Genomic DNA, 12,249 nt, shown 5'->3' with positions numbered 1-12,249 from the left:
AAGCCGCACGGTCAGAATTTCAGCAAAAATCTGACATTCTGGAATTCACTCAAAAATGGTGCCAAACTGTTGCAAACAATGCTCTGAAAGGTTTTTTGGCGGAAAAAGGTGGGTTTTTATCATCAGAAACAGAATTAGCCGTCGACGTCTGTACAACTTTTTTTAAAAATATCCCTAAGCCGCGCGGTCAGAATTTCAGCAAAAATCTGACATTCTGGAATTCACTCAAAAATGGTGCCAAACTGTTGCAAACGATCCCCTGAAAGGTTTTTTGGTGGAAACAGATGGGTTTTTATCATCAGAAACAGAATTGGACGTCCTCGTCTGAACACCTTTTTTTGAAAAACTCCCTAAACCGCGCGGTCAGTATTTCAGCAAAAATCTGACATTCTGGAATTCACTCAAAAAAGGTGCCAAACTGTTGCAAACGATCCCCTGAAAGGTTTTTTGGCGGAAACAGGTGGGTTTTTATCATCAGAAACAGAATTAGCCGTCGACGTCTGAACAACTTTTTTTAAAAAAAATCCCTAAGCCGCGCGGTCAGAATTTCAGCAAAAATCTGACATTCTAGAATTCACTCAAAAATGGTGCCAAACTGTTGCAAACGATCCTCTGAAAGGTTTTTTGGCGGAAACAGATGGGTTTTTATCATCAGAAACAGAATTAGCCATCAACGTCTGAACAACTTTTTTTAAAAAAAATCCCTAAGCCGCGCGGTCAGAATTTCAGCAAAAATCTGACATTCTGGAATTCACTCAAAAATGGTGCCAAACTGTTGCAAACGATCCCCTGAAAGGTTTTTTGGTGGAAACAGGTGGGTTTTTATCATCAGAAACAGAATTGGCCGTCCTCGTCTGAACACCTTTTTTTGAAAAACTCCCTAAACCGCGCGGTCAGAATTTCAGCAAAAATCTGACATTCTGGAATTCACTCAAAAATGGTGCCAAACTGTTGCAAACGATCCCCTGAAAGGTTTTTTGGCGGAAACAGGTGGGTTTTTATCATCAGAAACAGGATTAGCCCTCGACGTCTGCACAACTTTTTTTTGAAAAAATCCCTAAGCCGCGCGGTCAGAATTTCAGCAAAAATCTGACATTCTGGAATTCACTCAAAAATGGTGCCAAACTGTTGCAAACGATCCTCTGAAAGGTTTTTTGGCGGAAACAGATGGGTTTTTATCATCAGAAACAGAATTAGCCATCAACGTCTGAACAACTTTTTTTTAAAAAAAATCCCTAAGCCGCGCGGTCAGAATTTCAGCAAAAATCTGACATTCTGGAATTCACTCAAAAATGGTGCCAAACTGTTGCAAACGATCCCCTGAAAGGTTTTTTGGTGGAAACAGGTGGGTTTTTATCATCAGAAACAGAATTGGCCGTCCTCGTCTGAACACCTTTTTTTGAAAAACTCCCTAAACCGCGCGGTCAGAATTTCAGCAAAAATCTGACATTCTGGAATTCACTCAAAAATGGTGCCAAACTGTTGCAAACGATCCCCTGAAAGGTTTTTTGGCGGAAACAGGTGGGTTTTTATCATCAGAAACAGGATTAGCCCTCGACGTCTGCACAACTTTTTTTTGAAAAAATCCCTAAGCCGCGCGGTCAGAATTTCAGCAAAAATCTGACATTCTGGAATTCACTCAAAAATGGTGCCAAACTGTTGCAAACGATCCTCTGAAAGGTTTTTTGGCGGAAACAGATGGGTTTTTATCATCAGAAACAGAATTAGCCATCGACGTCTGAACAACTTTTTTTTAAAAAAAATCCCTAAGCCGCGCGGTCAGAATTTCAGCAAAAATCTGACATTCTGGAATTCACTCAAAAATGGTGCCAAACTGTTGTAAATGATCCCCTGAAAGGTTTTTTGGTGGAAACAGATGGGTTTTTACCATCAGAAACAGAATTAGCCGTCCTCGTCTGAACAACTTTTTTTGAAAAAATCGCTAAACCGCACGGTCACAATTTCAGGAAAAATCTGGCGTTTTGGAATTCACTCAGAAATGATGACAAACTGTTGCAAATGAACCCCCGAAATGTTTTATGGTGGAAACAGATGGGTTTTTATCATCAGAAACAGAACTAGCCTTAGACGTCTGAACAACTCTTTTTTTTGAAAAAATCCCTAAGCCGCGCGGTCAGAATTTCAGCAAAAATCTGGCGTTTTGGAATTCACTCAAAAATGGTGCCAAACTGTTGCAAACGATCCCCTGAAAGGTTTTTTGGTGGAAACAGATGGGTTTTTATCATCAGAAACAGAATTAGCCGTCGACGTCTGAACAACTTTTTTTGAAAAAATCCCTAAGCCGCGCGGTCACAATTTCAGCAAAAATTTGGCGTTTTGGAATTCACTCAAAAATGGTGCCAAACTGCTGCAAACGATCCCCTGAAAGGTTTTTCGGTGGAAAGAGATGGGGTTTTATCATCAGAAACAGAATTAGCCGTCGACGTCTGAACAACTTTTTTTGAAAAAAATCCCTAAGCCGCGCGGTCAGAATTTTAGCAAAAATCTGACATTCTGGAATTCATTCAAAAATGGTGCCAAACTGTTGCAAACGATCCCCTGAAAGGTTTTTTGGCGGAAAAAGGTGGGTTTTTATCATCAGAAACAGAATTAGCCGTCGACGTCTGTACAACTTTTTTTAAAAATATCCCTAAGCCGCGCGGTCAGAATTTCAGCAAAAATCTGACATTCTGGAATTCACTCAAAAATGGTGCCAAACTGTTGCAAACGATCCCCTGAAAGGTTTTTTGGTGGAAACAGATGGGTTTTTATCATCAGAAACAGAATTGGCCGTCCTCGTCTGAACACCTTTTTTTGAAAAACTCCCTAAACCGCGCGGTCAGTATTTCAGCAAAAATCTGACATTCTGGAATTCACTCAAAAAAGGTGCCAAACTGTTGCAAACGATCCCCTGAAAGGTTTTTTGGCGGAAACAGGTGGGTTTTTATCATCAGAAACAGAATTAGCCGTCGACGTCTGAACAACTTTTTTTAAAAAAAATCCCTAAGCCGCGCGGTCAGAATTTCAGCAAAAATCTGACATTCTAGAATTCACTCAAAAATGGTGCCAAACTGTTGCAAACGATCCTCTGAAAGGTTTTTTGGCGGAAACAGATGGGTTTTTATCATCAGAAACAGAATTAGCCATCAACGTCTGAACAACTTTTTTTTAAAAAAATCCCTAAGCCGCGCGGTCAGAATTTCAGCAAAAATCTGACATTCTGGAATTCACTCAAAAATGGTGCCAAACTGTTGCAAACGATCCCCTGAAAGGTTTTTTGGTGGAAACAGGTGGGTTTTTATCATCAGAAACAGAATTGGCCGTCCTCGTCTGAACACCTTTTTTTGAAAAACTCCCTAAACCGCGCGGTCAGAATTTCAGCAAAAATCTGACATTCTGGAATTCACTCAAAAATGGTGCCAAACTGTTGCAAACGATCCCCTGAAAGGTTTTTTGGCGGAAACAGGTGGGTTTTTATCATCAGAAACAGGATTAGCCCTCGACGTCTGCACAACTTTTTTTTGAAAAAATCCCTAAGCCGCGCGGTCAGAATTTCAGCAAAAATCTGACATTCTGGAATTCACTCAAAAATGGTGCCAAACTGTTGCAAACGATCCTCTGAAAGGTTTTTTGGCGGAAACAGATGGGTTTTTATCATCAGAAACAGAATTAGCCATCGACGTCTGAACAACTTTTTTTTAAAAAAAATCCCTAAGCCGCGCGGTCAGAATTTCAGCAAAAATCTGACATTCTGGAATTCACTCAAAAATGGTGCCAAACTGTTGTAAATGATCCCCTGAAAGGTTTTTTGGTGGAAACAGATGGGTTTTTACCATCAGAAACAGAATTAGCCGTCCTCGTCTGAACAACTTTTTTTGAAAAAATCGCTAAACCGCGCGGTCACAATTTCAGGAAAAATCTGGCGTTTTGGAATTCACTCAAAAATGATGACAAACTGTTGCAAATGATCCCCCGAAATGTTTTATGGTGGAAACAGATGGGTTTTTATCATCAGAAACAGAACTAGCCTTAGACGTCTGAACAACTCTTTTTTTTGAAAAAATCCCTAAGCCGCGCGGTCAGAATTTCAGCAAAAATCTGGCGTTTTGGAATTCACTCAAAAATGGTGCCAAACTGTTGCAAACGATCCCCTGAAAGGTTTTTTGGTGGAAACAGATGGGTTTTTATCATCAGAAACAGAATTAGCCGTCGACGTCTGAACAACTTTTTTTGAAAAAATCCCTAAGCCGCGCGGTCACAATTTCAGCAAAAATTTGGCGTTTTGGAATTCACTCAAAAATGGTGCCAAACTGCTGCAAACGATCCCCTGAAAGGTTTTTCGGTGGAAAGAGATGGGGTTTTATCATCAGAAACAGAATTAGCCGTCGACGTCTGAACAACTTTTTTTGAAAAAAATCCCTAAGCCGCGCGGTCAGAATTTTAGCAAAAATCTGACATTCTGGAATTCATTCAAAAATGGTGCCAAACTGTTGCAAACGATCCCCTGAAAGGTTTTTTGGCGGAAACAGGTGGGTTTTTATCATCAGAAACAGAATTAGCCGTCGACGTCTGAACAACGTTTTTTTGAAAAAAATCCCTAAGCCGCGCGGTCAGAATTTCAGCAAAAATCTGACATTCTGGAATTCACTCAAAAATGGTGCCAAACTGTTGCAAACGATCCCCTGAAAGGTTTTTCGGTGGAAACAGGTGCGTTTTTATCATCAGAAACAGAATTAGCCGTCCTCGTCTGAACAACTTTTTTTGAAAAAATCGCTAAACCGCGCGGTCACAATTTCAGGAAAAATCTGACATTCTAGAATTCACTCAAAAATGGTGCCAAACTGTTGCAAACGATCCTCTGAAAGGTTTTTTGGCGGAAACAGATGGGTTTTTATCATCAGAAACAGAATTAGCCATCAACGTCTGAACAACTTTTTTTTAAAAAAATCCCTAAGCCGCGCGGTCAGAATTTCAGCAAAAATCTGACATTCTGGAATTCACTCAAAAATGGTGCCAAACTGTTGTAAATGATCCCCTGAAAGGTTTTTTGGTGGAAACAGATGGGTTTTTACCATCAGAAACAGAATTAGCCGTCCTCGTCTGAACAACTTTTTTTGAAAAAATCGCTAAACCGCGCGGTCACAATTTCAGGAAAAATCTGACATTCTAGAATTCACTCAAAAATGGTGCCAAACTGTTGCAAACGATCCTCTGAAAGGTTTTTTGGCGGAAACAGATGGGTTTTTATCATCAGAAACAGAATTAGCCATCAACGTCTGAACAACTTTTTTTTAAAAAAATCCCTAAGCCGCGCGGTCAGAATTTCAGCAAAAATCTGACATTCTGGAATTCACTCAAAAATGGTGCCAAACTGTTGCAAACGATCCCCTGAAAGGTTTTTTGGTGGAAATAGGTGGGTTTTTATCATCAGAAACAGAATTGGCCGTCCTCGTCTGAACACCTTTTTTTGAAAAACTCCCTAAACCGCGCGGTCAGAATTTCAGCAAAAATCTGACATTCTGGAATTCACTCAAAAATGGTGCCAAACTGTTGCAAACGATCCCCTGAAAGGTTTTTTGGCGGAAACAGGTGGGTTTTTATCATCAGAAACAGGATTAGCCCTCGACGTCTGCACAACTTTTTTTTGAAAAAATCCCTAAGCCGCGCGGTCAGAATTTCAGCAAAAATCTGACATTCTGGAATTCACTCAAAAATGGTGCCAAACTGTTGCAAACGATCCTCTGAAAGGTTTTTTGGCGGAAACAGATGGGTTTTTATCATCAGAAACAGAATTAGCCATCGACGTCTGAACAACTTTTTTTTAAAAAAAATCCCTAAGCCGCGCGGTCAGAATTTCAGCAAAAATCTGACATTCTGGAATTCACTCAAAAATGGTGCCAAACTGTTGTAAATGATCCCCTGAAAGGTTTTTTGGTGGAAACAGATGGGTTTTTACCATCAGAAACAGAATTAGCCGTCCTCGTCTGAACAACTTTTTTTGAAAAAATCGCTAAACCGCGCGGTCACAATTTCAGGAAAAATCTGGCGTTTTGGAATTCACTCAAAAATGATGACAAACTGTTGCAAATGATCCCCCGAAATGTTTTATGGTGGAAACAGATGGGTTTTTATCATCAGAAACAGAACTAGCCTTAGACGTCTGAACAACTCTTTTTTTTGAAAAAATCCCTAAGCCGCGCTGTCAGAATTTCAGCAAAAATCTGGCGTTTTGGAATTCACTCAAAAATGGTGCCAAACTGTTGCAAACGATCCCCTGAAAGGTTTTTTGGTGGAAACAGATGGGTTTTTATCATCAGAAACAGAATTAGCCGTCGACGTCTGAACAACTTTTTTTGAAAAAATCCCTAAGCCGCGCGGTCACAATTTCAGCAAAAATTTGGCGTTTTGGAATTCACTCAAAAATGGTGCCAAACTGCTGCAAACGATCCCCTGAAAGGTTTTTCGGTGGAAAGAGATGGGGTTTTATCATCAGAAACAGAATTAGCCGTCGACGTCTGAACAACTTTTTTTGAAAAAAATCCCTAAGCCGCGCGGTCAGAATTTTAGCAAAAATCTGACATTCTGGAATTCATTCAAAAATGGTGCCAAACTGTTGCAAACGATCCCCTGAAAGGTTTTTTGGCGGAAACAGGTGGGTTTTTATCATCAGAAACAGAATTAGCCGTCGACGTCTGAACAACGTTTTTTTGAAAAAAATCCCTAAGCCGCGCGGTCAGAATTTCAGCAAAAATCTGACATTCTGGAATTCACTCAAAAATGGTGCCAAACTGTTGCAAACGATCCCCTGAAAGGTTTTTCGGTGGAAACAGGTGCGTTTTTATCATCAGAAACAGAATTAGCCGTCAACGTCTGAAACACTTTTTTTGAAAAAATCCCTAAGCCGCGCTGTCACAATTTCAGCAAAAATCTGGCGTTTTGGAGTTCACTCAAAAAAGGTGCCAAACTGTTGCAAACGATCCCCTGAAAGGTTTTTCGGTGGAAAGAGATGGGTTTTTATCATCAGAAAGAGAATTAGCTGTCGACGTCTGAACAACTTTTTTTTAAAAAAATCCCTAAGCCGCGCGGTCAGAATTTCAGCAAAAATCTGACATTCTGGAATTCACTCAAAAATGGTGCCAAACTGTTGCAAACGATCCCCTGAAAGGTTTTTTGGTGGAAATAGGTGGGTTTTTATCATCAGAAACAGAATTGGCCGTCCTCGTCTGAACACCTTTTTTTGAAAAACTCCCTAAACCGCGCGGTCAGAATTTCAGCAAAAATCTGACATTCTGGAATTCACTCAAAAATGGTGCCAAACTGTTGCAAACGATCCCCTGAAAGGTTTTTTGGCGGAAACAGGTGGGTTTTTATCATCAGAAACAGGATTAGCCCTCGACGTCTGCACAACTTTTTTTTGAAAAAATCCCTAAGCCGCGCGGTCAGAATTTCAGCAAAAATCTGACATTCTGGAATTCACTCAAAAATGGTGCCAAACTGTTGCAAACGATCCTCTGAAAGGTTTTTTGGCGGAAACAGATGGGTTTTTATCATCAGAAACAGAATTAGCCATCGACGTCTGAACAACTTTTTTTTAAAAAAAATCCCTAAGCCGCGCGGTCAGAATTTCAGCAAAAATCTGACATTCTGGAATTCACTCAAAAATGGTGCCAAACTGTTGTAAATGATCCCCTGAAAGGTTTTTTGGTGGAAACAGATGGGTTTTTACCATCAGAAACAGAATTAGCCGTCCTCGTCTGAACAACTTTTTTTGAAAAAATCGCTAAACCGCGCGGTCACAATTTCAGGAAAAATCTGGCGTTTTGGAATTCACTCAAAAATGATGACAAACTGTTGCAAATGATCCCCCGAAATGTTTTATGGTGGAAACAGATGGGTTTTTATCATCAGAAACAGAACTAGCCTTAGACGTCTGAACAACTCTTTTTTTTGAAAAAATCCCTAAGCCGCGCTGTCAGAATTTCAGCAAAAATCTGGCGTTTTGGAATTCACTCAAAAATGGTGCCAAACTGTTGCAAACGATCCCCTGAAAGGTTTTTTGGTGGAAACAGATGGGTTTTTATCATCAGAAACAGAATTAGCCGTCGACGTCTGAACAACTTTTTTTGAAAAAATCCCTAAGCCGCGCGGTCACAATTTCAGCAAAAATTTGGCGTTTTGGAATTCACTCAAAAATGGTGCCAAACTGCTGCAAACGATCCCCTGAAAGGTTTTTCGGTGGAAAGAGATGGGGTTTTATCATCAGAAACAGAATTAGCCGTCGACGTCTGAACAACTTTTTTTGAAAAAAATCCCTAAGCCGCGCGGTCAGAATTTTAGCAAAAATCTGACATTCTGGAATTCATTCAAAAATGGTGCCAAACTGTTGCAAACGATCCCCTGAAAGGTTTTTTGGCGGAAACAGGTGGGTTTTTATCATCAGAAACAGAATTAGCCGTCGACGTCTGAACAACGTTTTTTTGAAAAAAATCCCTAAGCCGCGCGGTCAGAATTTCAGCAAAAATCTGACATTCTGGAATTCACTCAAAAATGGTGCCAAACTGTTGCAAACGATCCCCTGAAAGGTTTTTCGGTGGAAACAGGTGCGTTTTTATCATCAGAAACAGAATTAGCCGTCAACGTCTGAAACACTTTTTTTGAAAAAATCCCTAAGCCGCGCTGTCACAATTTCAGCAAAAATCTGGCGTTTTGGATTTCACTCAAAAAAGGTGCCAAACTGTTGCAAACGATCCCCTGAAAGGTTTTTCGGTGGAAAGAGATGGGTTTTTATCATCAGAAAGAGAATTAGCTGTCGACGTCTGAACAACTTTTTTTCAAAAAAACCCCTAAGCCGCGCGGTCAGAATTTCAGCAAAAATCTGGCGTTTTGGAATTCACTCAAAAATGGTGCCAAACTGTTGCAAACGATCCCCTGAAAGGTTTTTTGATGGAAAGAGATAGGTTTTTATCATCAAAAAGAGAATTAGCCTTCGACGTCTGAGCAACTTTTTAAAAAAAAAAATCCCTAAACCGCGCGGTCAGAATTTCAGCAAAAATCTGGCGTTTTGGAATTCACTCAAAAATGGTGCCAAACTGTTTCAAACGATCCTCTGAAAGGTTTTTTGGCGGAAACAGATGGGTTTTTATAATCAGAAACAGAACTAGCCCTCAACGTCTGAAGAACTTTTTTTGAAAAAATCCCTAAGCCGCGCGGTCAGAATTTCAGCAAAAATCTGACATTCTGGAATTCACTCAAAAATGGTTCCAAACTGTTGCAAACAATGCTCTGAAAGGTTTTTTGGCGGAAAAAGGTGGGTTTTTATCATCAGAAACAGAATTAGCCGTCGACGTCTGTACAACTTTTTTTAAAAATATCCCTAAGCCGCGCGGTCAGAATTTCAGCAAAAATCTGACATTCTGGAATTCACTCAAAAATGGTGCCAAACTGTTGCAAACGATCCCCTGAAAGGTTTTTTGGTGGAAACAGATGGGTTTTTATCATCAGAAACAGAATTGGCCGTCCTCGTCTGAACACCTTTTTTTGAAAAACTCCCTAAACCGCGCGGTCAGAATTTCAGCAAAAATCTGACATTCTGGAATTCACTCAAAAAAGGTGCCAAACTGTTGCAAACGATCCCCTGAAAGGTTTTTTGGCGGAAACAGGTGGGTTTTTATCATCAGAAACAGAATTAGCCGTCGACGTCTGAACAACTTTTTTAAAAAAAAATCCCTAAGCCGCGCGGTCAGAATTTCAGCAAAAATCTGACATTCTGGAATTCACTCAAAAATGGTGCCAAACTGTTGCAAACGATCCCCTGAAAGGTTTTTGGGTGGAAACAGATGGGTTTTTATCATCGGAAACAGAATTAGCCCTCGACGTCTGCACAACTTTTTTTTGAAAAAATCCCTAAGCCGCGCGGTCAGAATTTCAGCAAAAATCTGACATTCTGGAATTCACTCAAAAATGGTGCCAAACTGTTGCAAACGATCCTCTGAAAGGTTTTTTGGCGGAAACAGATGGCTTTTTATCATCAGAAACAGAATTAGCCATCGACGTCTGAACAACTTTTTTTTAAAAAAATCCCTAAGCCGCGCGGTCAGAATTTCAGCAAAAATCTGACATTCTGGAATTCACTCAAAAATGGTGCCAAACTGTTGCAAACGATCCCCTGAAAGGTTTTTTGGTGGAAACAGATGGGTTTTTATCATCAGAAACAGAATTGGCCGTCCTCGTCTGAACAACTTTTTTTGAAAAACTCCCTAAACCGCGCGGTCAGAATTTCAGCAAAAATCTGACATTCTGGAATTCACTCAAAAATGGTGCCAAACTGTTGCAAACGATCCCTTGAAAGGTTTTTTGGCGGAAACAGATGGGTTTTTATCATCAGAAACAGAATTAGCCATCGACGTCTGAACAACTTTTTTTTAAAAAAATCCCTAAGCCGCGCGGTCAGAATTTCAGCAAAAATCTGACATTCTGGAATTCACTCAAAAATGGTGCCAAACTGTTGCAAACGATCCCCTGAAAGGTTTTTCGGTGGAAACAGGTGCGTTTTTATCATCAGAAACAGAATTAGCCGTCAACGTCTGAAACACTTTTTTTGAAAAAATCCCTAAGCCGCGCTGTCACAATTTCAGCAAAAATCTGGCGTTTTGGATTTCACTCAAAAAAGGTGCCAAAGTGTTGCAAACGATCCCCTGAAAGGTTTTTCGGTGGAAACAGGTGGGTTTTTATCATCAGAAACAGAATTGGCCGTCCTCGTCTGAACACCTTTTTTTGAAAAACTCCCTAAACCGCGCGGTCAGAATTTCAGCAAAAATCTGACATTCTGGAATTCACTCAAAAATGGTGCCAATCTGTTGCAAACGATCCCCTGAAAGGTTTTTTGGCGGAAACAGGTGGGTTTTTATCATCAGAAACAGGATTAGCCCTCGACGTCTGCACAACTTTTTTTTGAAAAAATCCCTAAGCCGCGCGGTCAGAATTTCAGCAAAAATCTGACATTCTGGAATTCACTCAAAAATGGTGCCAAACTGTTGCAAACGATCCTCTGAAAGGTTTTTTGGCGGAAACAGATGGGTTTTTATCATCAGAAACAGAATTAGCCATCGACGTCTGAACAACTTTTTTTTAAAAAAAACCCCTAAGCCGCGCGGTCAGAATTTCAGCAAAAATCTGACATTCTGGAATTCACTCAAAAATGGTGCCAAACTGTTGTAAATGATCCCCTGAAAGGTTTTTTGGTGGAAACAGATGGGTTTTTACCATCAGAAACAGAATTAGCCGTCCTCGTCTGAACAACTTTTTTTGAAAAAATCGCTAAACCGCGCGGTCACAATTTCAGGAAAAATCTGGCGTTTTGGAATTCACTCAAAAATGATGACAAACTGTTGCAAATGATCCCCCGAAATGTTTTATGGTGGAAACAGACGGGTTTTTATCATCAGAAACAGAACTAGCCTTAGACGTCTGAACAACTCTTTTTTTTGAAAAAATCCCTAAGCCGCGCGGTCAGAATTTCAGCAAAAATCTGGCGTTTTGGAATTCAATCAAAAATGGTGCCAAACTGTTGCAAACGATCCCCTGAAAGGTTTTTTGGTGGAAACAGATGGGTTTTTATCATCAGAAACAGAATTAGCCGTCGACGTCTGAACAACTTTTTTTGAAAAAATCCCTAAGCCGCGCGGTCACAATTTCAGCAAAAATTTGGCGTTTTGGAATTCACTCAAAAATGGTGCCAAACTGTTGCAAACGATCCCCTGAAAGGTTTTTCGGTGGAAAGAGATGGGGTTTTATCATCAGAAACAGAATTAGCCGTCGACGTCTGAACAACTTTTTTTGAAAAAAATCCCTAAGCCGCGCGGTCAGAATTTTAGCAAAAATCTGACATTCTGGAATTCACTCAAAAATGGTGCCAAACTGTTGCAAACGATCCCCTGAAAGGTTTTTTGGCGGAAACAGATGGGTTTTTATCATCAGAAACAGAATTAGCCATCGACGTCTGAACAACTTTTTTTTAAAAAAATCCCTAAGCCGCGCGGTCAGAATTTCAGCAAAAATCTGACATTCTGGAATTCACTCAAAAATGGTGCCAAACTGTTGCAAACGATCCCCTGAAAGGTTTTTCGGTGGAAACAGGTGCGTTTTTATCATCAGAAACAGAATCAGCCGTCAACGTCTGAAACACTTTTTTTGAAAAAATCCCTAAGCCGCGCTGTCACAATTTCAGCAAAAATCTGGCGTTTTGGATTT

Source organism: Podarcis tiliguerta (assembly GCF_965153285.1).
Source record: "Podarcis tiliguerta genome assembly, chromosome: 6".
Lineage (NCBI taxonomy): Eukaryota > Metazoa > Chordata > Lepidosauria > Squamata > Lacertidae > Podarcis > Podarcis tiliguerta.
Note: the sequence above shows the minus strand (reverse complement) of the source record.